The sequence below is a fragment of the Antedon mediterranea genome, chromosome 1 (assembly GCF_964355755.1).
Source record: "Antedon mediterranea chromosome 1, ecAntMedi1.1, whole genome shotgun sequence".
NCBI lineage: Eukaryota > Metazoa > Echinodermata > Crinoidea > Comatulida > Antedonidae > Antedon > Antedon mediterranea.
The window spans coordinates 20,404,797-20,432,563 of NC_092670.1; the positions used below are offsets into that span (position 1 = coordinate 20,404,797).

Sequence of the window (27,767 nt, forward strand, 5' to 3'; positions counted from 1 at the left end):
AATTAAATTAATATGTATATGTTTAACCTATAGTTGTTTTTTGTCTGTTTATTTTCATTTAATATCTGTATATTTCTATAAATGTTAAAGCAATATTCATAATTCATTTTTATATTTTATTTTTATTGTAATTCAATTTTCATACATAAACAGCAACATATATTACATGACAATGATGCAGCACCCTGAGGATTGCTATGAGTGCTAAACACCATAAAATTGGCTTTCCATAAGTGCACCTCAAACATTTAAAAGTATAAACAAGAAAAATAAAGATATAAAAAATTGAATTTGTGTCAAAACTGAATACATATAGAGTAGCATACAAATTTGAATGCCATACAATTACTATTCACAGGCTAATGCATTTTTTTCTAAAACGTCTGTCATAAATATTTTTTCATTTTCAGACAAATTATGCTTTGGATAAACCTTATTTTTCAGAAGCATCATCACTCCCACCAACAGTAGAAGAACAAGAAGAAGTACAGGAAGATTTAAAAAAAATCTACCCACAAACTACTAGCAAGTGAACTTTAAGTTCTGGTTAGTAGGATGGTGTGCGGGCCAAATCAAGGTACACAATTATCAATACTTTATAAGTAAAAAACTACAACAAAATTAACTAAACCATATTTTCATTTTATATGTATATTTACATATTATGTAATAAAATAAAACAAAACGTTATTTTTATGTTTTAGATCTGCACCGACGACATGGAGTGTATAAGGTGACAAATACGCCCAGGTGGTGGCCACAAGGAATCCCCTTTGGCTCACCAAATCAACCTGTGGAAGGTAGGTGCTTTAAGGTGGCATTTCAAGTTTATCGTTTGTTTTAATGTTAATTAATTTTTATTTTTTTAAATTTTAAAACCTACAGTATGTCACTGATATACACAACTGTATTGTATTACTAGGCCTATTATTACTTTTTCAGATGGAAAATATTATTCCAAAAAAGAATTGCTGTAATTGCTGCTATTTTTTACACAATCAGCAAGTTACTGATGAAAAGGTAAAAACATCTTCAATTATAAAAGACTTTGCTGTAAAAAATAATTGTGTTCCTTTTTCTTATGTTCTTCTGAACCTGTAATTGAGGAAAGGGTTAAATCAATTAGTCTTGATAATTTAACAAATAAAAATGTTTATTAAACCACATACAATATGGAAAGAATGAGTACATTTTTAAAACTTACTCTTGTATCACACAGATTCTTGAACAAAAGGAGCCAAGTAGCAAACAGATTACCGATGAAAAGGTAAAAACATCTTCAATTATAAAAGACTTTGCTGTAAAAAATAATTGTGTTTCATTTTCTTCTGTTCTTCTGAACCTGTAATTGAGGACAGGGTTAAATCAATTAGTCTTGATAATTTAACACATACATATGGAAAGAATGAGTACATTTTTAAAACTTACTCTTGTATCACACAGATTCTTGAACAAAATGAGCCGCAAAAAGCTAGTCCAATGAAACTTGAAAAGGTAAAGTGGTATAGAACAATTTTGTAAGGTGTAATTGGAATCTATTTGGAAATTAAGCTAACTTAGCTTAATTTCCAAATAGATTCCAATTACAATTGATTTAAACCTGTCCTCAATTTGTACAGGTTCAGAAGCAGTGGCGTATCCAGTGGGGGGGGCGGGGTGCCCGGATTTTGAATCCGTCGGCACATCGCAGTCCGTCGGCAAAACAAAGGTGCCGGAAAAAAAATTAAGTTAGGCAAATAAGAATAAACTGCAGAAAAATTGTTGATATTTACATACCCGTTTCTCAAAAAGTATATTTGATAGCCATCATGAAATTTAAATTTAAATAAAATTACAACTTTCAAACCATTTTCCCACGGTCTGTAAAATTGCGGTCAAGTGTTTACGTGTATTTCAAAGAGCTTTCGGATTTTGGGGAAGATAACGTGACGTGACATCTTAATACTGATCTCACTCTGTTATTGCAACATCACTGTATACTAGTCGAAAGTCCCGGATACCAGTATTGCCAAGATGGAAAAACCAAGTAGAAAACGTATGCGAACAAAGTTACAATGTTGTGTTTGCAACGCCGTGTTTGACGATGATTATCGTACTATACATAACCGAAAGTACCAAATGAATTACATCAAGAAAAAGAAATTTATCGAATATAAGGTAGCAAATGCACCTAAATCGCCGTTCGAATTAGCAGCTAGAAATCGCCCAAAAAGTTCAGCCTCAACTACGCCGTCGGCAGCAAGTGCGAATGCTTCGCCCACAATCCCCCGCCAACCGGCCGAGCCAGCAATACTTCCAGGAGTCGAATTTAAAGAAACTGCTGTCATTACAACAGTAGATACAGCTACAGAAGGTAAACCAAAAAAAAAAAGGATTTGTAAACGCTCCTTCGTACAATTCATTTCTTTTTATAATAAGTTTTGAAAACCTAAATAAATTATATATTATCTCTTAAAGCTTATGAAACTACTATTTCAGAAATACCCTTAAACTTAAAGTTAGAACTTTATAATTCTCAGCACGTGATTTATTTAGTGTATAGTGTACAATAAGGCTACATAATTTTATGGTACATATTTGTCAAGTTGATATTTATTTGCTATTAAACTCGTACAATAAAGATAACCAAGTTGAAGTTTATCATTATTTAACATAATTATTGAAAAGACACCCCTTCCTTGTTGTCAGTTTGTGTTTTATGTTGCAGAAGCCAGAACTTCGCAATATTCTGGGCATGTTGAACATGAGCTCGGCAGTGAGAGTACACAAGAAAGCATGCAGCTTTCATCATCTTCTGAATCTGACACAATTAAACCTGAAGACATGTCTATTGATATGTCTAAGCTAGCTGAATCCCAGTCTTCACAGCCTGATGTACCAGTAGCGGAAAGTGTACAAAGTTCAATTAATTGGACAGAAATGCAACCTAATGATCCTGCACATTGGACCAATTTAGGATATAAAACAGAAACATCAAAGCTGCAAATGTGTCACATGGGTCTGCATTAATAATTGGAGTGGAGCTGTGGCTTGGTGGTTATGATGCTTGGCTACCAATCTAAGGGTCCTGGGTTCAAGTCCTGTCATATGTCAGGGTTTTTTCTCATGACAATTTACAACTCCACTCCCAAAGACTCAATAATAAGTCTTTGTTTATGTAGAGCATCTTGTGTATATGTTTGTCTTGTGAAATTATTAAATAGTTTATCCATCCTTTAATTGGCGGGTTACTCGCTGTTGGATGAGTATGAAATAAAATAAAATAAAAATAAAAATAAAAATATAAGCTTCCTACTTATCGAACGAAAAAACAACATAATAGAATGCGTTCCTTCCAGAATACATGGTACACGCGTCAACTACCATCAGGAAATGTCACCAGAGATTGGCTAGAATACTCTCCAGCAAAGGATGCTATGTTTTGTTTTGCATGCTCTGTGTTTGGAGGAACCAAATTGAGTAGTGAGGCAGATAATTGGACAACAGATGGTGTGTCCAATTGGAAGAAGGGATTAGAAAAAATTGCAAAGCACGAACACTCAAAGCCTCATCTTGCAGCTGCCATTGCTTGGAAGATTTTGTAGCCAAAGGAAACATTTCTGAACAACTAGATGAACAAGCCAAGTTGCAGAAACAAAGGAAATTGAGCAAAACCGTGCAATTCTCACTAGATTGTTTTTTTCCTGGCAAAGCAAAATCTGCCTTTCCGCGGACATGACGAAAGCGAAGAATCATTAAACAGAGGGAACTTTCTTGAATTAGTTGAATTACTAGCGAAATACGACCCTGTACTGCAAAATCACGTGAAGGAAGCGAAAATAAATGAGCGATACTTTTCTCCTATAATACAGAATGACTTCATTGCAGCACTGTCAACTACTGTACGGAAGCACATCATAGATCGTATAATTAAGGCCGACTGTTACAGCATAATCATGGATGAAACTTCCGACTGTGCCCGTGTTGAGCAAGTCTCGTTTGTTCTTAGGTATGCCCTTGAAGGAGAAACATACGAGTCGTTTCTCAAGTTCCAAAATGTCGAATCTACGACTGCTGAAGCGTTATTCAAATGTCTATGTGAGACGTTAAAGACATGGGGACTTGGTATCAAGAAGCTAAGAGGTCAGGGGTATGATGGAGCTAGTAACATGTCAGGCAGGTATAATGGCTTGAAAACCAAAGTCTTGAATGAAAATCGTAAAGCTTTGTATGTACATTGCAGCAATCACTGCCTTAATCTAGTCCTTGTAGCTGCTTTCAAATCCAATATCCTGTGCAAGAACTTTTTCGGGATAGTAGAACGACTGTATGTATTTATCGAAGCTAGTCCAAAACGAGATTCTATCTTTGTCAGATGTCAAAAAGAGCGAAACATACAGCATCCATCATCCCTGAAAAGACTTTCAGAAACCAGGTGGGCTAGTCACTGCGACTCCCTAAGGACAATTGAAAAAACTCTACCAGCATTGTTAGACGCTTTGGAGGAAATTGCAGAAGAGGAACATGACAGCAAAATTGTGTTGAATGCAATTGGTCTTTTGGAAAGTGTGTCTACGTTTGACTTCATTGCAGCTTTTACAGTTCTCAAAGACATCCTTGAGACAATTCGTGTGGCTTCTGCATTGCAAGAGCGAGGAATTGCAATAGATACAGCATTACAACTAATAGACGATGCTGAAAAAGCACTGGCAGATAAGAGAAGCGACGAATATTACAAGACATTAATGAGCAACGCAAAGAAACTTGCATCAAAGTGCGAAATTCCAACGGAGTTCAAACAACATCGTCAAAGACGACGAAAGCAACAAAGCGGTGAACTGGCAGGAGATGATGTACTCACACCTGAAGAGTCCTTTAAAGCTAATGTATTTATGGCTGCATAGACATGTGTCGGATGCAAATTAAGGAACGGTTTGCAGCAAATCGTGACATTCTAAAGGCATTCAGTGTTCTATTGACGCCATCTCTAATGAAAAAGAGAGACAATGAAACAGTCACCAAGGAGCTGGAAGACCTCTCCAAAGTTTATGGATCTGGTCCACACCCAGATATCGATCCAGCAGTAAGATCCGAGTATGATGCATGGAAACAATATATTGTGAATGCACCTACAACCGAAATACCACAAAATGCATCGGCACAAGATATGTTTAAGTACTTGTTCCAGTCGACTCTACGGATTGTAATGCCCAATTTATGCAATATTTTGTACAATACCCTCTACTTCGGAAGAGACGGAACGGAGCTTTTCAAAGCTAAAGATCATCAAAGATTACAGGCGATCTACTATGGGACAGGACCGGCTTTCTGTACTAGCTATTCTATCAATAGAGAGAAAAATCGCAAAATCTATCAGCTTTGACCACGCTATACAAACTTTTGCAGAGATGCGACCACGCAAGATTAAATTAAACTAAAGAGTTGTTCAATATGTCACATAAAGCATACAGGTTTTTGTTATTGTATTGCATTTGTGCTGTATGCGAAATCCGCGCGTTTTATTTTTAAAAGTTAACCATTATTGTTGTATTCGGCAGCGGTTGATTTTTTTTTTCAAATTGTTTGATACAACTTGTGGGTACAATTTTGATTGTGTAAATATATAAGATAGTACTGTAGTTATAATCATGTCTATGTCTAATTACTATATTTTTCTAACTAGTGAACTCCACTACTAAATGTAATAAAACATGTACTATACAACCTATAACATATATTGATCACCAGCATGAATTTTGTCGGCAAATTGGCAATTCCCGGCAACTTATTTCTCCATGCTATAATTATAAATAACCACAGTGATTTTGTATATTTAGATGGCAACAAGAATTTTAAAAAATCTGGCCTCAAAAAGTTGCCGAGAAGACTTTGAAGATGAAGTCAATTCTGTTAGTAGTATTCTGCCACAACTATTTGACATATTGAAGACTGATAAGTACCAAGAGAACTTCAAACCAAAAATTGATAACACCAATGGAACGGTTTGAAAAACATTTGTTTTTACATGTCATTGTATAACAGTGATCTATATTTGCCAACTAATTGAAAGTTCCTGTAGTGAAACTTATCCAATTATAAAAGATGTTTTCTTTCGAAAAGAATTCCATTTCATTTTTCACATTAATGAATTACCTGTAACTGAGGACAGTAATAAATCAATTAATCGTTGATAATTGTGATTAAACCACATATAACATGGAATGAATTAGTAAATTGTTAAAACTTTCACACAGATTCCTGACAAGAAAATTTTTTTTAAATGGTATCCGATGTTTAGCAGTAGATGTTAACGGAAACGGAGATTGCCTTTTCCATTCCCTTTCCAAGCTAATGTATGGTCATCAACATTTTTTCAAAGCTGTAGTTTCAAGTGTTGATCATTACCAACACATTATTGATCAAGTAAGTGTATAGTAATTAACCTACCTTTTATATATTCTGCTATATTTATTTCATGTTACAAGCACATAACTGTGTACTGGTTTCATTACAGCTTCTGTCAATGATGCCACATGATGGTCAAAATTATGATGTTGGTTTCGCACAAACGTACATCTGTGACTGCTTGTCATCAGCAGAGTTGCTTTCAAAGAGACCAAAAGACAATCCGTCAGCCTTTGACTTGCTAAACTACGCAGTCAAGGCTGAGATAATGCAGACATCAAGAAAATGTTCGTACCCAGGTAAAATGACAGAAGAGCCATGACTTTTTTAATCGATAAAAAAAAATAAATAAACTAGAATTTAATTCATCACTTTGACAAATTATAGGTGATCATTTTAATAATTTTATTAATTTTGGTTATTTTCTAGGCCTTCTACAGATTCAATTCTCGGCCATGGCAATTAACCGAAAAATAAGTACTCATTTCGAAATGAACACAGACGAATCGTTTATTACATCAACGCCATGTTGTCATGAGCATCAGTTAGACAATATTGCTATATTTTTTTGCAAGGCTAGTGAGGAATCTACATCAATGAACCACAAAGTCCCATTAATGCAAATCTCAAGTTGCTATTATTATTATTTCAATAATGAACTTATTTGATGTTCCGGGTTTTTCTCATTCTCACAGATTTTCTCCTCTTTAAAATTTCAAAATAATTAAATTTCAGTATATCACCGGGCGGTTTAGAATTAAAATGTTCTTAAAAAGTCGCCGAACCAAGACTCCAACCCTACCCCTTCTGCTTGGTATGCAGATGTCCTAACCATGATACATTTTGTTTATATTTCACAAGCATTACATTATTGTCACATTTTCAGAAAGGAAAACAAGATCAAAAAATGCACCAAAGCCATTAACCACTGTGTTGGAAATAAGCTTGGGATGTGCATAAGTAGGGGAGATAGTGATGATATGATTTGCTGTTCATCTTGCCAAAGCTGGCAACATACAGAATGTGCGGGTGTAAATGCATCGATTTTCTCAGGAGATGTAAAGTTTATTTGCTGTGGCACAGCAAATAAAGACGACGTTATTTGGTATGGTAAATTTAATTCTTAAATTATATCTCAAGAGGCAATGCATGCAATAAATCTCAACCACATGCACCCCATAACAACATGAATAAAATAGAAACATTAATAATAATAATTATTATTATATATTATTTATTAAGTTTTGTATTATACTGTACAAAAGAATTCTTTTTTTTTAATAAACTACTTTATATTATTCAGTATTACAGTAAATTAGTAACAACATTTTTTTTCTTTTAAATTATAAATTATAGTGTTCTACAATGGCCAAAATACAAACGAGGCGGGGAAATGAAGGATAAAACAGTCTCTACACTAATGTCCGATGTTGCATCAACAAACGTAAATTGTGGAATTTCAAGCGCAATTGTTGATTTTTATGTCAGGTATTCATATTTATTTATTTATATTTATTTAACACCTAAATAGATTTCTGTCATTTGATTGGATTGATGGATTTAGGTCACATGATAAAAAGTAAAAAAAAAAGAACTGGTGATCTCCGGTTGACATTGTTTGTAGGTAAATTCCTTCTTTAGATGTTATAATAAAAACCAAATTAGGTATCCCAGCCTATCCCTACATTTCCATCTGAATCTAATGTAGGCTAGGCTTTTCATTCAATGTTATTAATGAAATGTCAAGAATCTAGATTTACATTGTAAATAGATTTTTTAAATATTTGTGCTACGGTACAAATAATTTTATTCGGTAAAAGATGAAAAAATCACCATCTTTCACCTCATGAAATTATTTATGCCATCACACTCATAAACATTCATTATTTGTATGATTTTTTATTTGAATCCAGTGGCTGGATCTCAATGGAGATACAAAATAAAATAAGCACTGAAAAAATGACAAATTAGCACACTGACAACAATGTTCTTGTGATTCAGATCATAATAGCATATAAATCTTTTTTTCTGTGCGCATTTTATAAAACAGGCTTAACGTAATTCGCATGGCGTTTGTGGTGCGGATAACTAACTCATCAAAGTGACAAGTTCAAGCCTAGTTAATATTTATTTTTTCTACCAGAAACAAGTTAAATATTGAAATATTTTTAAACTATCCTTTTTGAAAACACGTCAACAACACACCCAGTAGTGGATGCTAACTGCCTATTCTAAATTTTTTTACTAAATAAATTTTATAAAATGAACAACTGAATATCCAAATGGCATTTAATATGTTAGCATCATGTGGTTTTTTATAGTTATATACATCCCGACGTAAACATTACTGTTGGAAGGAACTTGCGATATATATTCTTTGTTTTACTTTGTACATACTGTAAGACTATGCAAATATACATCAGTACTTATACCTAAACAAATTACATCAACACTTTTTGTAGATGCCTCCAACAGGAGATGAACTCAAGAGTATTCATATTCAGCTCTATAGATGCCCAGAAGGCTGTGGCAGATTTAGGCCGGAAACGTAACAAAAAATATATTAATTCACACCTTAATGGCGGAATAGAGGTGGTTGACAAAGAATTATTGATATTCCCAACAAGACTGAGGTACAGTATTAGTTTTAGAATGTTTTACACATGGAACATAGCGTTGATAATTAATGGTAAACCTACAGTACTTTCTCAGTGGACGAGAATAACTGACTGACCGACATTTTGTGAAAAAATAAAGTACCAATTGTACCTTTTTTTAACCCTAGGTTTGAATGGCATTGGGTAGCAGTTTGTTTTCTGTTGGAAAAAACAAGGTAAAGTAAACTTTTACTTTGACACAAAAGGAACATTGGGATGCTCTGAAAGGGCCAACACAGTTGGCAATGAAGGGGCCAACAAAGCAGCCCAAATTAAGTGCAGGTAGAACCGACGACAGGCCATTCAGATCAAATCGAAACAGAGAAGCATGATGGTGAAACGTATGTTGACACCCAAAACGTATAAAAACCATCTACATAGTCTACCTGGAGCAACATGTGTTGACTCAAGTACGCGCTTGACCATTAGCGTTTGATAGGTGGAGCAACCAAATATTGACATCGAAAAAACAGAGCAACATGTGTTGACTCCAGTCGTGTTTAAACATTTTAATTAGGTAGGCAGTGCACCCAGATGTTGACACCGAAAAACCTATAGAAACAATCTACATTATTCTTCCCGGAGCAACATGTGTTGACTCCAGAACGCGTTTGAGAATTGAGTTTTATAAACGGTGCAATTATGTTGACACTAAAAATATAGAAACAACCTACGTTAGTCTACCTGGATTGTAGACTCCGATTGAACATATGATTATAATTGGCGGTGCAATCTACGCTGTCACCGAAAGAAAACACAAATAAAATAAGTAAAACGATAAACTGTAAAAATAAGTATCAAACTTTGTTTAAGCTTGACGCTTAAGACCCAGTCATGCTTAAGAGTATACCAACCAGCCAGCACCCATGTTTACAACGCTGTATTTGACAAAGTTATGTGGATTGGTCTGATGTTCAGCTTGAAAGCGCTACTCGACCATTTTCCAAAAGTCATAATGTCTTGGTGAGATTGTCCAAGTTGGTGAAAGTCTGTAGAACGACCTATTCTGAAAGAATGAGTGTCAAACTGTGTATGTTCCAGACTAGCATGGCGAGCTAATTGTTTAAGCGTCGAGGAAAACATTTTCCTATTCACTGGTGTTCCATTTTCAAGCAAGAAGAACAGGTCTGCCCTCAGTGGTCGCATCTTGACGTAGCGTTGCAATGCTTTCACTGGGTATATTGGGCTTCCGGGTTGTTGGTGCAAGACGAAAGGAGGTGAGGAACGCTTAGAGTGTTTGAAATCAGTTAGAATTAGTGTGTGTTCTGCGGCCTTGTAGACTACTGCTTAGCTGGCTCTGAGGCATGCAAAGTAACAGATTATGAACAAGGCCCTGTAGAGAATGGATTCGTATTTGGATTTCATGCTGCCTCGCTTATGTCCAATTAGCGTTGGTATCGGAGGTGATCGGCAGATCGGTTTAGATAAAGAGTTCTTTTTTTTGTTTTCGCTACTCCTCTGCATAAAATGCTGACTGCTGAATTTGTGTTAGGGTCTTCCATAAATGATGCCCTGTGCACGAATGACACTGCGCTAAGGTAGTTTCGAATCGTGGAAATCGCCAGTGCATTTTTAGTCAGCTTACTTACGTAGAGAACAATTGTCTGTGGAGTCGCTGGTAGTGGAAGGCTTAGTGATTTCCTAAATTGGTTAAAATGGTGCCATTTCCTTTTATAGATACTAGCATTCCTTTGCTTAGTAAATTCCACATTATCTCTCGTGTGAGCTTGAGTTGTTTAGGGGTTCGAAGTTGATTGGTTGTAAGTGCTTTGGTATTTTTAGAGGTATGCGGTTCATACTGTGTTCCTTTAGCATGGTCTGAGCGTCACAAATCCTGTTTTGCTTACCAGGGATGTGCCTGGCTGTAAAATGAATGTTGCTCATGTAGTAACAAACGGATGATAGCGCAAACCACTCTCATGACCTTTTCGTTTGATGACGATTTTTTTTTTTAAGCACATATACGTCAGCTAGGTTATCACAGTGGAAAACTACATGGGTGTTGGCTAGTTGATTTGCAAAATCGAAAGCATGACATAGATGGGTAAATTTCGAGAACCAAAATGTTGAACATTGAATCCAGAACTTTTTGAAGGTCGCACCAAATGCATTTTTTTGTGGTTTTTTTTAGGCATCAGAGTAGAAGTGTAAACGCTGCAAGTCAGTTTTTGTAGGGGTAAGAAAAAATGGTAACGCCATTGTCTAAAAATGTCGGCCCAAATTTGGAGATCCTCCTTTGTTGAGTCAGAAAGCAGAATTGTTGAAAGGGATTAGTTAGACCGGCCGGTAGGGCATAAAGCCTTCTTAGGAACGCCAGTCCAGAGGGTATAACGCAGGTGGCAAATTGTAGCTTTTCAATAAGAGATTGGAGGGCTCTCAATGTAGTTGAGTGAAGTGTGTGAGGAAGTTTTGAACTTCAAAGGGAGTAACGTAATTTTATTTTCTCAGATGTTCAATACCAAGGAAAGAAATGGTGGTGGTGGGTGAAATTGTTTTGTGCGGTGCTAGAGGTATGCCAACGCGGTCAGCAAGCGCCTTGGATATCTTCAAGGAGTTCGCACACAGTTGGTGTGTGTCTTCAATGACGAGGATGTCGTCTAATATTTTCACGTTATTGGGCTGTTGTAACTTTTTTGTAAGGATATATTTCACTCCGTCAGAAAACTTATTGAATATTTGACACTAAGATCCGCCGCCTTGGGGAAGCGTTTTATCGTAGTAATACTGGCCATCGATCTTGCACATGAAATACGACCAAACGAAAACAACAATAACATTCAACCCACAAAAGCAAACAATACCACACCAATGTCTGATTCATCAGTATCTACACCTAAGCATGACGACCCTCTTTTCTTTCCATCCGCAGGTGAACGTTTCATTCAGGAAATGTTTGATAAAATAGTAAAAGAAAAAGATGATTCGAACAACAACACAAAATGAGTGATGGTATCACCAACAAATCAATCGTAGAAGAAAGTGAAGAAGACAAAGAATCAACCGAGAGAGATGAAATGCATGGCCCGTCAGACTTACTAGTAGCAGCAACAACGTTCAAAGCAAAATTACCTCGTTCATCGTGCCACAAAGTCACCCCGAGCAAAAGGACAATATACAAGAACAAGAGCAAGAAAAAGAGGATTCAACGGTTCCCGCCCAACAAAGTGAACAGAAACCAAATTCATCTTCAAGTGCGGCAAAAAAACCAAAAAAGAAAAAAAAACGACGAGGTAGCAGCAAGTCATCATAAATCAATTGTGTGAGTTACTATAGATATAACTCACTTATAATTGTCAGATTAAGCATTCGTAAAACTGTTTTGTAATAAAATAAAATTTATTATCCAAAAAAAAAATTTTAAAGTGAATAGAAAACCAAAAAATAATGCCCTACATTTAATCTCATTAAATGCAAGAGGTATACAAGAAAATTATAAAAAAAGAAAAGTGTTTAACTATTGCGAAGAGCAAAATGCAGACATAATATTCCTACAGGAAACGCATTTCGATAAAAAGAAAAAATCTATAGATTTGTTGTGGAAAGGCGAAAGCTACCATAGTTTCGGCACAACAAACAGTAGAGGCGTTTCAATACTGTTTAAAACAAGGTTTGATTTAAAAAACATAACATGTAAATATATTGCCGAGGAAGGTAGAATTCTCATACTATGTTTTATTCATAATAAGACCACCTTTAACCTCGTAAATGTTTATGCTCCAAACAATTGCAAGAAAGAGCAATATTTTTTAAGAAACTTGAAAATAAGATAAACACATTATGTGATGTAACTAATGAATACATAATAATAGGAGGTGACATGAATTGCATATTAGATAAACGGTAGATCAGAAAAACAGCGTGAATAGCTACGATAAATCACCAATAGCATTAAAAAAATGCATGAATAAGTTACATTTAATTGATATATGGAGACAAAGTCATAAAGATAAATCCCAATTTACATGGAGAAGAAAGGATATGTACAGAAGGTTAGACTTTTGGTGCATATCAAACGCCCTTTATAAAAATGGTGACATCATTTCTACAGATATTCGACCTTGTATCTTCTCTGATCATCAAGCTATATCTTTGAAAATAATAAATGATGAAAAAAAGAAAGGTCCAGGATTCTGGAAACTAAACAGTAAGGTCTTGAATGATGAAATATATGCGTTAAATGTTATACACATAATTGAAAAGACAAAAAAAAAATGAATACAACTTTGAAACCTGACAGCTTATGGGAACACTTAAAAGTTAAAATAAAAGAGTTCTCATGTAAATATTGTTCAAGAAAGAAAATAAAAAAAAATTATACTAAAGAAAAGTTGATAAAAGAAGTTAGCGAACTTACAAAAAAACTTGATTCAACCTACAGCCAAGAAACTGACTGTCAATTAAAAAATAAAATAAAACAACTTGATGAAATATACACATCTGAGGCCCAAGGAGCCCAAATCCCAAAGTTTTTTCTCGGCCTTGAAAAAAAATAATGGAAAAAGAAAACAAATTACTACCCTATTAAAAACTAATGGAAAGTACACTACCGACACTAATGAAATTTTAAGAGAACAGGTCAATTTTTACAAAAACTTATATTCCAAAAAAAATATTTCTGTTAATATATAGCTATCTTGAAAAATCAAAATCCAAAACACTTTAATTAAATGACAGTATGCAATGTGAAGGTTTACTAGCTTTAGATGAATTAACAAGTGCTCTTCATAAAATGCACTTGAATAAAAGTCTGGGGTGTGATGGACTAAGTGTAGAATTTTACAGGTTTTTTTGGAATCATATAAAAGAAATTTTATGTGCATCCTTAATTTATAGCTATAATAAAAGTAAATTACCTAAAACACAAAAAATGGGAATAATAAAATTATTATTTAAAAATGGAAAAAGAGAATTACTAACAAACTGGAGATTATAAAATAATGGCCCATGCCCTATCGGGTAGAATACAAAAAGTAATTGCCCCAATTATTGATTCCGAGCAAAAAGGTTATATCAACGGACGATTTGGAGGAGAAAACATACGTTTAGTCGAAGACGTTCTTTTCCAGACCAATACATGTAACTTACCAGGAGCAATAGTTTTTCTAGACTTTGCAAAGGCCTTCGATTCGTTAGATAGAAACTTTATTTTTAAATGCCTCCAAAAGTTTGGCTTTGGAATGTTATTTACAAAATGGATTACTTTGTTATATACAGAAACAGAATGTATTATAGCAAATAATAAATGGCTATCTGAAAGTTTTCAGATGGAAAGTGGAGTAAGACAAGGATGTCCTCTGTCTGCTCTTTTATTCACACTTGCTGTTGAAATAATGGCTAACAATATAAGAGATAATCCTCTATGTAAAGGCATTATGTTACCATGTAATATAGATAATGTAAATGAAATTACTGTTAAAATTTGTCAATTAGCAGATGACACCGTCTTATTTACACAAGACGAGACTAGTTTAAAACACTTTTTGAAAGAAATAGAGGTTTTTTGTAATATATCTGGATTAAAATTAAATAAAGAAAAAACTAAAGGAATGTGGATTGGTTCCAGCAAAAATAATGAAACAGCACCTTTTAATCTAACATGGACGAAGAATCCAGTTAAATTCTTAGGGATATATGTCGGCTACAATAAAAGAGGGTGCGAAGAAAAGAACTGGAATGAAAAAATCACTAAACTTGATCAGATATTACAATTATGGCAAAAAAGAAACCTCTATTTTTTTGGAAAAATAATTATTATAAAAACATTTGCAATTTCCAAACTTGTATATAATGCTAGTGTCATAAATGTGCCTAAATATGTATTCCCAAAAGTAGAAAAGGTATTATATAGATTTTTGTGGGATAATAAAAGAGAAAAAATAAAAGAAAAACCCTTATAAATTCAATATTAGAAGGTGGTCTAAGGTACATCTTAGCACAATGGTTAGTTCGTTAAAACTTAGTTGGGTTAAGAAATTGTTAAGCCCTGACCCAGGTAAATGGAAATATTTACCAAAACATTATATGTATCCATTTAATTATACTGTCAATACTAGTGAGCCCAATTTTGAAAGTCATGTAGAACTGAAATGTATGCCTGAATTTTATAAAGAAATGTTAAAAGTGTTAGTGTATTTTAACAATATAAGTATTACATATCTGCAAAATGTAAACGAAGTTGAAAAACAACATTTGTGGGAAAACACTTTTATAAAATGCAGTGGAAAAACATTATATTTTAAAAGTTGGATACAAGCAGGGTATAAAACAATAAAAGATATACTAGATTTGAACTCGTCACTACGGACGAGTTAGGTTATCCGCAGAGCAAACGCCACGTGCACGTCATACGTTAGAATATTGCGCAGAGAAAACCATTATGCCATTGAAAAAATGTTAGTGCGCTCTCTATTTTACGTCACGCCTAAGTATACACAGTATACACTATATATTGTATACGTACTACATACAGTGAAGAATATGTGAAAATAAGTGGCCCAAGTTATTGACGCTTTTGGACATGATGACGTCATCACAATTTTAAAAACGGTATATCATGCGAAAGATAATTGATTGGCATAGACAATATAAAAAAATGGGGGGAAATGGAATTTGGATAAGTGGAGATGCGCTCTATTAAATGTGATGAGCTATGACGAAAGAGACAAAAATCCTATATTTTATATTCGAGTGGCCATACGATGACGTCACTATGTCCTGTTAGCCATATCGATGCATGATTCGATATCTACAACTCATCAACTTTCAGAATGTGTAATTTCAAAAAAGTTCACCTCGTAGTTTACAATCTATGACTGTTTTAAAAAAGGCATAATTTTGACAAATTTTTGAACTTTTTCTTCAAAAACGCGCGCAAATTGTTCAATTCTACGTGCTCGTATGACGTGATTTTAAGTCGAAATTGATTGAAAGTTTGTAAATTTACTAGAAAAGGCTGAAAAAACAAAAATCAAGCAAAAAAAAGATGTTTTTGCGCTACGTGCGCACGCGCGCGTAAAAAAATGCGCACGCCTGGGAATTTTTGAAATGCTCAAAATGCCCTGAAACGCGTAGAAAGTTGATTAGAAATGGATATTTCGCAATTTGAAATTTTAAACGCGCGTGCGCGCGTAACTTTATGTCAAACATGCCATTTTTAATCCATAGAAAGTTTGCGCATGATATAACTTAAATTTTCACGAAGTTTCAATAGAAAATGACTTTTGGTTTTCAATCTATGATCAATCATTGAAATTCATAAAATCGCACGTAACTTACGCTGCGCGACTCCAAATTCATAAAAAAAAGTTTCTTGCACATCTACAGCTACAGGGCAATCTTATGACAAAGTTATAGAATCTTATGTTGACTAGAATTAGAGATACGCTGCGAACAAAAATCGTGGAAAGAAAGAAGAAAATAGAAAAAAAAAGAGAAAAAAAATAAAAAAGATCCTGACAATAACAAGGGGTTATCCGCCAAGTGCGGATAACCAAATAGTTAATCACAGATTAATGACTCCGACAGAATTGATACCCACCCTTTCAGAGCAACAAAATGGAATAATTGAATATTTTACGATTGTAAATGCAATTCCCTCAAATTGGAAGAAAATATTTATAACAATAAAAAAGAGAGAGAAACAAGAAGTACAAACAATATATTGTAAAAAGTATAAAAATTCATTTTATTATAAGCACATTATCAACAATATATCTATTACACCATTTTGTCAATCAAAATGGGAAACAGAATTTAGAAATGTGAACTTTAAGTGGAATGAAATATGGTTAAAAAAAGTCTATAGCATGAAACATGTAACAAAAGTAGCACAATTTAATTTTAAACTGCTACATCGGATTCTGGCATGTAAACAACGAATGAAGATATGGAAAATATCCTCTGAAGAAATGTGCGAACACTGCCAAAACGAAATTGAGACAGACAAGCACATGCTATTGAAATGTAAAAGTATCCAAAAAGTATGGACAAAATTCAACAACATGATTCTAAAATGCTATACACTTGAAGAAACCGTACATGATTGGCTAGACATTGTTATTGGAACAAAAAGTGAAAATGTCAATTAATTATTATCATTGTTTACTTTTTGTATTTATAAAACAAATTTTATTAAATCATTAGAAAAGCATTAAAAAATGAGATCAAAAGTCGTCTGGAACTTGTTCCGATTTGAGCTAAAAAATCTTATACAGAATCAATATACTTGTAACATAAACAAGGCAAAAAAGAAATGGGGTAACTTAAAAAGAAAATTATTAACATGTATTTCTTAAAATTACATGTATTAATTTTTAATTGTTTCATTATTATTTTATTTATTTTTTATTTATATATTTATATTTAAAACATTTTTTTAATGACATTTTATACAATTTCTATATATAACTACAATGTGTAATATGAAGAATGAAGTAAAAGTGGGTTGGCCCCACGAAAGAGAAAAAAAAAGTAGTTAATACTGGCCTAACCACGTGAAACCTGTGAGGTGGTATTGAGTGGGATGTAAATGTATTAGTCTGTATGCGTCACTGGTGTCCTGGTAGCCATGAATGCCGGGTGATTGTATTTGTCTATTATGTCAATTGCGTTGGAAATTGTTTCATAATGAACTGTTATGCAAAACCCAGGGATGTTGTAATTGACAGCGTTTGAGTCGTAGGGATAGGAGAGGTTGTGGAGGATACGACATTTTTCAGGTACGGAATTTCCGGAAGGTTGTTGATGATAGCTTGGGATTTAGTTGCTGTAAAAGCAGCCCCATGTAAGGTAGAAGCCATGAGCGAAACATTGGGTTAAGTAAGCGTGGTGTTTGTAACCAGATAGGAGTGCGCTTATTCTAGTGGGAATTATTGGGATCCCGAGCACTGAAAAACGAGTGGCAATACTGACAGTTTGTCTGGACACATCTAGTGAATCTGTTAGTGTTATGGTAGGAGATACAGAAGCTGAGTGGACGCTCCACGGTTGGATGGGTTAGAGGTTTATGGTGAGCTCGTTGCGTCTAGTTTATAGAGGAAGTCGGCTCGAACCGATGACCAAGAGCAAAGTGTGTACTCCCTAGCCATTCGAAATTGTCAGTCGTAAAAGTACCATTAATTTGGATGACTGCGCATGAGGTCTTTAATATACTTAAAATAAGTAAAGATGTCCTGCGTGTATTTACTTAAATAAAATTCGTTTAAGGTGCAGCAGCATTTGGGCTTAGGCACAAGTTCAAAGGTACCAGTGAACGTTAGCGTCAAAGCTTCCGCTGCGCTGTTGAAGTCGAGAAGATTGTGCAGCTCAATGAATTTGTGGGAGATTATTTTCTCTTTAAGTTTTTGACAAGGTAGGGGGGTTTGAGGAAGAGCTGCCGATGTGTGCAAAATATTTGCCAGTTTAGCGTAGCATCAAGAAAGAAAAACAACAAGTTATTATTTATTTCTTTTGAATGTAAAACAATGGGAAAATAATGTTGATTAAGCATAAATGGTGTCACCAGTGTATTGCCTGGCATTTTGTTTTGTTTATTCTGTTTAATTATGTATTTATTTTCCTCTAAAATCTGGTTCCGGATTGTCCACAGTGACTGCAGTAATAACAGATAATAATATTGTTGTTATTTATTGGCATAAGTTAGCATAAGAAGCTCCGTGCATTAAAGCAGACCTTACTTTTTAACTAGGTCATTCGATCCGAGGTCGATTATCAAAATATCTGGTTTGAATGTTGCCACTTGATTTACAAAATTAGTTAGGTCGTTTATCTTTAGGCCGGGCACCCCCCAAAGAACAGTATTATCATAGTGATGGCTGATTCGGAATTCAGACAAAGGTCGATGTGAACCAAGTATAGAGTCGGACGAATTACCCAAGCCGTGATGGAAAGCGAGGCTTTCGCTCAAACCGGAAACGAATGAGTTGAGCCTAGGACACAACCAGACAACATAATTACAGTAAAGTACGAAAAATCGAACAAAATGGGGGTAAGATAAGGTGTTAGATCAATTCCAGTCAAAGTATATTGTGTGAGTACACACAGCCTATAAGTGTATGAGGATAAAATGAACTGGTAAATGTAAAAGTTAAAATTATTTTACTTAGCCAAAAACTGGCGTGGTAATCTGTTGACAGCGTGAGTTGAAAAGGATGAGGTGCTCACGCTGTCAAAAGATGATTGCGAGGGCGCCCCGCAATCACGTGATATTTTCTCTACTGAATTTATTGTTGTATATAATGATATTTTTTTAACGAAATGCCTTTTTACAGTTTCATAAACTTCAACCCTGACTACTTATTTCATAGCTTTTGGAGGCGTGCCTTTATAACTATGCCTTTTGTTTGTTAACATCTTTGATTGGCTGATTTGTTTTATTATGTAATTTTGTGACTTATATTATGTTATCCTTTGTTACAATTCTTTTCACCTGATGATGGGCTATGCCCGAAACATGTCGTAAGAATAAATCTATATTGAGGCAGTTTTAACTTATTTGATCTTGATTTTTTTCTATATCCTGCCTATGCAGCTCTTTGATTTATACTTATTTCATATATATCAAAACAAATGTTCTGTAGTAAAAAATTTTTTTAAAATAAACACAGAACACACTACTTCATCATGGACAGTGACAGTGATGATATGGAAATGGAAATAAAACCATTGACAGATTTTTAAAGAAATGTGGCAATGGTTGGGCCACTCAACAAACTGAATGTACAGGTAGATCTATTAAATTAGCTGTTTAACCAATATATGTACAGTATATAATTATCTTGTAATAAGTTGGTTGTTCAAACACTGATTTACCTCTTGTATTTTAAATCAATATCCTATTATATATGTATTCATTATTATTCAATGCTGTTTGTTTTCAGATAACTTATGAAAGCAGAGACAATAATGACTGTGGTATAAAAATTCTACAGTCTATTGAAGCTTTACTGGCAATGGTAACTTTGATTTATATTAAACTACTTGTACTACAGTACTGTACTTATCAATCCATGAATTTCAATCAAAAAAATAAAACACAATATTATGTATCTTTGTAATGTTTTCAGAATGTAAATGAAGATAGTTTGAGTGCAAATGGAGTATCTATTAACATTCCTCAACCAAGCACACACATGAGATTAGTAAGATAAGAAAGCTACTGTACACGAAATCATGCTGTAAGTTGATAATTAATCATACAATGTAACCATTACAATATGTAAAATTTGAATAATATGTCAGAAAATTGTCGGAGAAGTATCCAATGAAATATTTAGTCAACAAAACAAAACCATTAATTGTAATTAACACTATTTAATAAATATTTTTAAAAGTACTGTATAAAACGGTGGCTTGTATGTATAAAAATGTACTGATCATTTATAAATATATACTAGAACCTTATCATTTACAAAATACATGAATACTTGTTCTTTCAGAGCATTAATGGCAGACATGAATGAAAGTGAAAGACCAAAATTACCAATTCACCTGTTCTTTACATTTACTCCCATATTTCTGTTTAAGAGATATATAAGCTACAATGTCGCATGAAGTTGTCTGCTGTCATATATGACAACAATTGGTCATTGGGTGCTGGTCAACCCGTACCCAAACCAACTCGTACCCACTTTGGCTAACCCGTACCCAAACCAACTCGTACCCATGCCAACTCGTACCCAACTGGGCTAACCCGTACACAAATAATTGGTCAACTCGTACCCACTTTGGCTAACCCGTACCCAAACCAACCCGTACCCATGCCAACTCGTACCCAACTTGGCTAACCCGTACACAAATAATTGGTCAACTCGTACCCACTTTGGCTAACCTGTACCCAAACCAACCCGTACCCATGCCAATTCGTACCCAACTTGGCTAACCCGTACCCAAATAATTGGTCAACTCGTACCCACTTTGGTTAACCCGTACCCAAACCAACCCGTACCCATGCCAACTCGTACCTAAATATTTGGCTTACTCGTACCCAAGTATTTGGCTTACTCGTACCCATTATTTGGCTTACTCGTACCCATTATTTGGCTTACCCGTACCCAATTTGAATAATTACTTGTTGATCGGCGCAAAACTAGTGGTATGCTTTTGCCGTATGAATATTTTTATATTTAAATTGTTTTTTTATTTTACAGGTCTCGGTGAAATGTGTGCTAATAAAAATGACCATTGATTTGTTGTAAACTTCGTTTAATTAGGCATTTATTTAATAGTATTATAGTTTTATAAACGCATGTTTGATGTGTCTTTATTTACGTAAGAGAACATTAATTAATAAAAAAATTTAACTGTTGTATAGTATTACAATTCTCAATTAAGCCCAGGTAAAGTAGGCCTACCAACAACGTATAATTTTTATACTTATCAATTTTTATCACCTCATTATCTTCCCTGATTAGATTCGATCAAATAATTATTATTTCTATTGTATTGGTAATTTAAAATTGGTTGCATTATTTTTTAAGCAAAAAGCCTGTGTTACGTGTTTTTGCACACCGGGATTAACCTTTTATTATTTATTACGCATTTATAGGGCGTCAAAGAGACGACTCGGTAATGACGTATGATCGTTTTCCATATATTGTATTTATTAATAATTCAGTGAAATGATCATATTGGGGATCATAATTATACACGTACTGTAAGGCCTGCAGGGCTATGTGGGGTAGAATTACTCGTAGATATCGTGTAACATGTTTTTGCTGACCGGGATTAACCTTTTATTATAAAAAAAAAACACGCATTTATAGGGCGTCAAAGAGACGACCCAGTAATGACGTATGATCGTTTTCCATATATTGTATTTATTAATAATTCAGTGAAATGATCATATCGGGGATCATATACACGTACTGTAAGGCATGCAGGGCTATGGGGTCAAATTACTCGTAGATTTCGTGTTACGTGTTTTTGCTGACCGGGATTAACCTTTTATTATAAAAAAAACACGCATTTATAGGGCGTCAAAGACGTTGCCGAAAATTGGCGAAAATTCAAACTAGATTTTGAGGTGTATCTAGCAGCCACTCACGGTACAAAAAATGACAAGGAGAAGTGCTTCATATTTCTAAATATAGCAGGCGAGGAGGCAATCGAACGCTACAGGTCATTTGATTTTGAGAACGAAGAAGCAAAGGTAAACCTTGACATTGTAAAGAAAAAATTCAAAGCACATTGCGCACCACAGAGAAACATTGTCATTGAAAGGCACAAGTTTAACACAACAAATAAGAGTAGTGGAGAATATATACAAACATACGTCACCACACTCAAGAAATTAGCAGGCACGTGCGAATTTGGTGAGTTACGAGATGAGTTAATCAGAGATAGAATAGTCGTAGATAGACAACGATAGGGTCAGAAAGGCCCTCCTCCGAGAAAAAGACCTAAAACTAGAAAAAGCTATACAAATCTGCCAGATACACGAGGCCACTGACAAATCAAGTGAAATGCTTACTCCTAGTGCTATGACCAATTCAGTAGAAAAGTTGACCATCTCAGGTACACCAACAATATTAGTAGTACCACTAGGCCTAGTCCAAACTCATGGATTAAAGACTGTACTCGCTGTGGAAAATCACACTCTCGTAGAAACTGCCCGGCATTTGGTGCCAGGTGCAGAAAATGTGACAGGACAGGTCATTTTGCTATATTATGTCAAAGCAGAACAGCAAATCGGCACTATGCAGACGACAGTGTCCGACAGGAGCGAAGGCGTCCAAGCTACTCGCGTTACAAAAACGTCCAAGAAATTAGCCAATTTCCTGAAAGTGATGAGTGTGATTATGAAATGGAACAAATTGACCCAGTAATTGAAATCGACCTACTCAATAAGGCAAATGATATCAAGGTTAACGTCACCACACGCAGCAAACCTCCAACTCTAAAGTTAGACACAGGTGCCAAGTGTAATGTCTTACCACATCACATGATACAAGGTATTGGACAAGAAGCTGCAATTGACAGCACAAAGCGTGCCAGCCTAAGAGCTTTCGGTGGTACAATTATTCATACAATGGGACAAATAAACCTACCAATAACTGTCGCTGGTAAAACATACAACACAAGCTTCTACATAGTGAAAGAAAACTGCTCACCCATTCTAGGACTTGACGACTCTCTGAAACTGAACCTCATAACTATCAACGATGATATTGTACACGAGCTAGCCGATGCTGAAGCTCCTGAGATTACAAAGTTTTCAGAAGTGTTTGATGGCAAATTAGGCAAACTGCCTTTAAAATATAAAATGAAAATTGATTCAGATATACCACCAATCATTCGACCACCAAGGCGTGTACCCAAACCCATGGAAGAAAAAGTAAAAACCGAGCTTAAGAGAATGACAGATCTTGGTGTCATAACACCAGTAGAAGAAGCCACCGATTGGGTTTCTTCAATGGTTACAACCAAAAAGAAAAACACTGATGACATAAGACTATGTATCGATCCCCGTGATCTAAACAAAGCCTTAAAAAGGCCACACCACTCCATGCGTACAATAGAACAAGCGACAATGAATCTTGCAAACTGTAAGGTTTTTACTGTGCTCGATGCTAAAAACTCCTTTTGGCAGATTCCACTCGATGATGAATCAACAAACCCGACGTGTTTTAACACTCCACTAGGAAGATTCAAATACTTACAGCTACCATACGGAGTAAACAGTGGAAGCGAAGTATACCAAAGGGCAATGGAGACACTCTTCGAAGGATACCCATGGTGGATGACCTTCTAATAGGAGGAATTGACATGGCGGATCACAATGAGAAGTTAGACAAAGTTTTAACTAGAATCAAAGAAGTAAACCTAAAACTGAACAAGGCCAAATGCAGATTCAGAACAAGCCAAGTATCTTACGTTGGGCACCTAATAACTAAAGATGGAATCAAACCAGACCCGACAAAAATCCAAGCAATTGTTGAAATACCACCACCTGAAAACCAAACCGAGCTGAGCAGGTTTTTGGGAATGCTAAACTATCTGTCCAAGTTTGTAGACACCAACTTCAGTGAAATGAAAGCCCCACTACGAGAGCTGCTTCGTCAGGACGTAATATGGAAATGGGAACCACATCATCAAAGCTCATTTGAAAGATTAAAGCAAAAGCTAATCTCCCCACCAGTCCTTGCATTTTACGATGTGAATAAAGAAATCACACTAACTTGTGATGCGTCAAAGTATGGACTGGGTTGTGGTTGCCTACAAGAACGAAAACCAATTGCCTTTGCCTCAAGAACAATGACAAGCACAGAACAAAACTATGCACAAATCGAAAAAGAGCTATTTTAATAGCTCTTTTTTTTTTTTTTTTTTTTCTTTTTTTTTTTTCTTTTTCTTAAAAGTATTGTGTTTGCTACGACAAAATTTCACCAATACATCTATGGAAAGCATGTTACCATCGAAACAGACCATCAGCCACTTGTAACCATAATGAAAAAACCTTTACACAAGGCCCCAGCAAGACTTAAAAAGATGATGATGCAACTTCTTCGTTACGATTTTACACTTGTTTACAAAAGAGGTTCCGAATTACACCTGGCAGACACTCTGTCAAGGGCACCCTGCAAGTCAACAGAACACATCAATCTTGAATATGAGGTAATGACACTATCACAAATATCAGAGCGACGAAAAGACGAATTAAAAGCAGCTACAATCAAAGACGAAGAAATGCAGCTTCTTAAAAACGTTATTATGAAAGGGTGGCCGACTAGGCAATTGAACTGTCCGATCGAAATTCGGAAATTCTTTCCATACAGAGACGAACTAACAATTCAAGATAACATTATAATGAAGTCTCACAAAGCCATGATTCCCAAATCACTGCAACAGGAATATGTTAAAGTCCTTCATGGTGGACATATTGGGGTAGAAGCGACAACGAGGCGTGCAAGGGCCATCGTTTACTGGCCCACAATGCAGAGTGACATACACAAATTTGTAGAGAACTGTAAAATATGCAATGCACTAAAACCACATCAACAAAAGGAACCACTGAAATTGCACCCTATTCCAGACCTTCCTTGGCAGATTGTAGCATCTGACCTGTTTGAGTGGAACAACAAACACTATGTTGTCATCGTCGACTCATATTCTGGATGGTTTGATTTCAACTCACTGCATGATATGAGAAGTGAAAGTGTGATTTTAAAACTAAAGCGAAGCTTTAGCACCCATGGAATACCAAGTTTGTTAATAACCGACAATGGCAGACAGTATGCATCTCACCAGTTTGCAAAGTTTGTTGAAGATTGAGGTATTAGACATATAACTTCAAGCCCGGAGTATCCAAAATCCAATGGGCTTGCAGAAAATGCTGTCAAGCAAGCAAAAGCTCTTCTAGAAAAAACAAGACAGGATGGTTCTGATATCTATCTCAACCTGTTGAATCTGAGAAACGTGCCACGTGACAATGACCTCCAATCACCAACACAAAGACTTATGTCACGGACAACCAGAAGCACTGTGTATACAGCTAAACCTCTATTGAAACCTAGAGCCCTTCAAACCAAAAGAGTTAGTAATGCACTTTCAAAAAAGAGGCTGCAACAAAAACAATATCATGACAAAACTGCCAAGTTGTTGAAACCGCTAACAAAGAATCAAGTGGTAAGAGTTCAGACTAAAAAGGGCTACCAAAAAATCGGAGTAATTAAGCGAGTCTTAGAACAGCCAAGATCATGTGAAGTGCAGCTACCACAAACAACAATCCGAAGAAACAGACAGCACTTGCTTGCGGTAAAAGAACAACCACCAAACACCAAAACAGAAACTGAATCAACCATGAACGAACCTGAAGATAACACATACATGGAACCAACTCAACATAATGCACACATGACAGATGACCAAGAGAAAGAATTTCTCCCAAACATACAGACAAGAAGTGGCAGACTTGTAAAAACGCCAGAATACCTTAAAGACTATGAATGGTAACGCCATAAGGGCAGAATAATCCCTTGTTACCAGGATCGACCTTAGGATAGTCCACCCAAAAGTCAAAGTTCTATTATTGCCTTCAAGAACGATTGTTGAAATTTGTTTTGTTTTTGTCGTTGGCGGACAGTACTTTTCTGTAATTGTTTTTTAAATATTATAATGACAATATCATATTAACAAATGTTATTAGGCCTTAACTTAAACCAATACACCATTGAAACTGTTAAGCATATTGAATCAGTGTGATCTGCTATCAGTCACACCCAAGTTAAATGCTATTGATGATAATAATAAGTTTAGCCATGCATCCAGCTTGGAAGGAAAGATGTAGAACATCGATGTTCTTAAAGTCATTTTCATTGTTTATTAAAGTTGTTTTTAGAAAATAATAGATTAATAACTATTCATAAATGAAAAAAAAATAGAATGCAGCACAGCCGACCACTGACATCTTCCATGTAAAATAGCGCCCTCAAGTATTAACTTGACCAAATACGACGTACCAAATACGATGAAAGCTGTGGCTTTTTCGTACGAGTCTGTACATATTATACTTTTAGGTCAATAGTTTTTGCCATTATAATATCGAACATATGATTGGTATCTAACAATGTAATAAAACTGGGTTTAAATGTAATATAAATATACTTTAAATAGCATTAAACTTGGGTACGGGTCAGCCAATGATGGGTACGGGTGAGCCAAAATTTTGGGTACGAGTACGGTAAGCCAAAATTTGGGTACGAGTTGGTGGGTATGAGTTTAATAGCATGGCCCTGGGTACGGATTGACCTGTATTCAGGTCTAACTAGGCTAGGGCCTAGCCTTACTAGCCTAGTATTAGTAAGCTAGGCTAACCTAGCCTACGCCTAGTAGCTGACTAGCGCCTAACCCTAACCCTGTAGGGCATAGACTCCTAGTACTACTAGGCCTAGCCTAGAGTCTAGTAGTAGGCTAGGCCTAGTAGCTAGCTCTAGAGTAGCCTAGCTAGAGTAACTAGGCCCTAGCTAGGCTAGTATAAGTCTAAGTAGGCTAGCCTAGCTAGAGAGAGGTACGCCTCCTCAGATACCTCCAAATTCAACGATTCAGACAGTTCTACTACTACTAGGCCTACTAACGATACCACCACTGCACTCGGCCTGCTGGATCGGAGAGAGAGAGGATCGAGTGTGGATAGAGAGTAGAGTAGAGGCAGCCTAGCCTAGGCGAGGAGGGAGCTCTTCTTTCTCTCTCTTTCTTTCTTTCCCTATTCATAATTATTTTAATTTATAATATATCTCTAACATTCATTAATAAAATTATATATTTATTATTGATATTTATTTATATGAATAATAGTATACCAAACGGTACAATCAATTAAATGAATTTTCCGTACAAAATGAATTATACAACTTACAAGAGGATGGCATAAGTGATAGCTAGCTCTCAGATGATGGATTAAAGAATAGAAGGATATGCATCGACGGTGACATCAAACGATTTTACAACGCGCTTGTTGCCTATAAAGCACTGCTGCCAATCAAACAAACACGCTCATTGAACTCCGTGTCTCTAACCGCGGCCCTCTGTAAAACGCTGAGAATCAACTGTTACATTTTTTTAGACCAAAACGTAACCATGTAGCAATCGTATGCGCAGTCTGAATGTTCTATTGACATGTCTGCGTCGATGATTAATTGACAACAAAAATATATTGCTGAATAATTCTGTTTTATTAGTTTCATCACAATCGGACTACGAAAAGTTCACTTTCTTTCGACTGGTAATTTT

The 27,767-nt window shown here is 35.3% G+C and overlaps 1 long non-coding RNA gene across 2 annotated transcripts; it reads right to left on the reverse strand.

Moving 5' to 3' along the window:
• Positions 1–52: 52 nt before the first annotated feature.
• LOC140047787 (uncharacterized) lies at positions 53–27,453 on the reverse strand. 2 transcript variants are annotated; one of them, XR_011844971.1, is made up of 3 exons: positions 27,394–27,453; positions 1,205–1,342; positions 53–1,095 (listed from the first exon to the last, which is right to left on the reverse strand). It is a non-coding gene; the product is annotated as an uncharacterized lncRNA (long non-coding RNA). The 2 variants fall into 2 exon arrangements; XR_011844970.1 differs by lacking the exon at positions 27,394–27,453 and adding an exon at positions 6,427–7,529.
• Positions 27,454–27,767: the final 314 nt, after the last annotated feature.